The sequence below is a fragment of the Carlito syrichta genome, unplaced genomic scaffold, assembly GCF_000164805.1.
Source record: "Carlito syrichta isolate Samal-C Ts95f unplaced genomic scaffold, Tarsius_syrichta-2.0.1 Scaffold305800, whole genome shotgun sequence".
Lineage (NCBI taxonomy): Eukaryota > Metazoa > Chordata > Mammalia > Primates > Tarsiidae > Carlito > Carlito syrichta.
In genome coordinates this window covers 324,931-328,001 of record NW_007249896.1, presented here as the reverse complement: position 1 = coordinate 328,001, position 3,071 = coordinate 324,931, and the positions used below count along the sequence as shown (strand labels likewise).

The 3,071-nt window shown below is 44.3% G+C and overlaps 1 pseudogene; it reads left to right on the top strand.

Annotated features, from left to right (window-relative positions):
* The first annotated feature begins 356 nt into the window (after positions 1–356).
* On the top strand, positions 357–1,907 carry LOC103265013 (annotated as a pseudogene).
* Positions 1,908–3,071: the final 1,164 nt, after the last annotated feature.

The following is a 3,071-nucleotide window of genomic DNA, read 5'->3' as shown; positions in this document are numbered from 1 at the left end:
TCCTGACAAGGGAACCTTGGATTTGGAAATTTGGGATCAGGTTGGAAAAACTATTAAAAAATGGTATTCTACTAATGGAGGGATTCAGATGTCTGAGGATGCTTATTCTTTATGGAATGTTTTGAGACAGGCGCTTATGACTACTCCTTGCTATGGTACCTTTTCCCAACCTGAGTCAACTGTCACCCCATTGCTTACTAGAACATCCTCTCGTCCTCCATTCGTCCTTCCGAAGTGCACTGTGATCCGGCCGGGACAAGCCCCGAGAGGCGAGGGCAGCCTCAGGCTGCAGTCTCCACCCGGGCCTTTTCCCACATTTCTCTTCCACATCCTCCCACTCCGTGGCCAGCCCAGAGATGCCTTCCTCACCATGGCAGCCCCAGCAGGTGCCCTGGCTGCTGTGGCCCGTCCTGCTGGTCGAAGCTGTGGCTGCTTCCCAGAATCAAGAACGGCTATGTGCATTTAAGGAACCATATCAGCAAGACCTTGGGATAGGTGAGAGTCGAATCTCTCATGAAAATGGGACAATATTATGCTCAAAAGGTACCACCTGCTATGGCCTTTGGGAGAAATCAAAAGGGGACATAAATCTTATAAAACAAGGATGTTGGTCTCACATTGGAGATCCCCAAAAGTGTCACTATGGAGAATGTATAGTAACTACCACTCCTCCCTCAATTCAGAATGGGATGTACCATTTCTGCTGTTGTAGCACAGATTTATGTAATGTCAACTTTACTGAGAATTTTCCACCTCCTGACACGACACCACTCAGTCCACCTCATTCATTTAACCGAGATGAAACAATAATCATTGCTTTGGTTTCAGTCTCTGTATTTGCTGTTTTGATAGTTACCTTATACTTTGGATACAGAATTTTGACAGGAGACCATAAACAAGGTCTTCACAGTATGAACATGATGGAGGCAGCAGCATCAGAACCTTTTCTTGATTTAGATAATCTGAAACTGTTGGAGCTGATTGGCCGGGGTCGATATGGAGCAGTATATAAAGGCTCCTTGGATGAGCATCCAGTTGCTGTAAAAGTGTTTTCCTTTGCAGAATTTTATCAACGAGAAGAACATTTACAAAGTGCCTTTGATGGAACATGACAATATTGCTCACTTTATAGTTGGAGATGAGAGAGTTACTGCCGATGGATGCATTGAATATTTGCTGATGGAGTACTATCCCAATGGATCTCTATGCAAGTATTTGAGTCTCCATACAAGTGACTGGGTAAGCTCATGCCATCTGACTCATTCTGTGACTAGGAGACTGGCTTATCATCACACAGAATTACCACGAGGAGATCATTATAAACCTGCAATTTCCCACTGAGATTTAAATAGCAGAAATGTCTTTGTGAAAAACGATGGAACCTGTGTTATTAGTGACTTTGGGTTATCCATGAGGCTGACTGGAAATAGACTGGTGTGCCCAGGGGAAAAAGATAATGTAGCCATAAGTGAGGTTGGCACAATCAGATATATGACACCAGAAGTGCTTGAAGGAGCAGTGAACCTGAGGGACTGTGAATCAACTTTGAAACAAATAGACATGTATGCAATTGGGCTAATCTATTGGGAGATATTTATGAGATGTACAGATCTCTTACCAGGGGAATCTGTGCCAGAATACCAGATGGCTTTTCAGACAGAAGTTGGAAACCACCCCACTTTTGAGGATATGCAGGTTCTTGTGGCTGGGGAAAAACAGAGACTCAAGTTCCCGGAAGCCTGGAAGGAAAATAGCCTGGCAGTGAGATCACTCAAGGAGACAACGAAGACTGTTGGGACCAGGATGCAGAGGCTCGGCTTACTGCACAGTGTGCTGAAGAGAGGATGGCTGAACTTATGATGATATGGGAAAGAAACAAGTCCGTGAGCCCAGCAGTTAACTCCTGAGGCATTGGAAGCATTGAATAAGGTTCAGTAAAAGCTTCCTGAACAGCAGGTAAGAAGGCTCGATTACACTAATCCTTGGTCCTTACTCATTTTATGTTGGGAGCCAGCCATGGAGGCCCACTGAGCATTAGGGATCAGGAAGGGCTGTTGACCCTGAGACCACTAGGATGCGTTCGGGAGCTATTGACCCCATTTCCTCCCCCTTTCCACTCAGCACTAACCAGATTAAGCTCCTGTGAGCTCAAAACATAAAAACTCTGAGACCAGGACAAACACAAGCTAACTTTAAAAGCTCATTGCTCCCATTCTTCCACAAACTGCAGTTTTGGCTTTCACACAACTTGTAATTCAAACTCATGTCACATCTAAGAGACTTAGTATTGGTCACAGGCTGCTGGGTCATGATCTTAGGATTTATTGAAGGTGTAAATTGTAGAATACAGTTTTAGAAGACAGCCATTTTGTTGAAAGAATGCGGCTGGGTTAGTTGCAGGTAGCCCACTGTGAACTTTGGACTGGGCCACATTCCAAACATTCTGGGATGGGCCACTTTCATTTGTAAAGTAAATACTTAAGCTTCTATAGAATTGTTTAACTTGGCATAAATCAATCAGCTTGGCATGAAAAAGGTTTATAGAATATGTCAGTCATGAATTAGGTTATCCTTTGTTATGGGATTTTAAGATTATAATATGAAAAGGGTTTAAAGGCAATCATTGATTAAGTTTTCTGGTGGGTGGGGAACACCCCTCCCACATCTGACATTGTGTATAAAAGACCCGTTGTAATTCCCAATATCACACATCGCTTCTGCATTAGACCGGAGTCCAGTCTCTTTCTTTCTCTCTCTCTCTCTTTCTTTCTTTCTTCTCCCCCCAATCGCTGATGCCGTCTCCACCTTTGAGGTACCCTGAACCCGGCTGGAGTTGGACTCCGGCAAGTGGCGCCTGAATGTGGGACCTCAAGGTAAGCTTTCTTTTCTTTTTTCGAGATGGATAGGACCTCACCGAGGGTGCCGCGAACCCCTCTGTAGAGACAGGCAGAGCAAGGAAGGGTGAGCAGTTTAAGAGCTGTGATAGAATCATGGACCAGGGTGAATCTAAAGAAAGGAACATGTCTACTAGTATTTTAAACATATTGTCCGATAGAGGAACCAATTGGCTT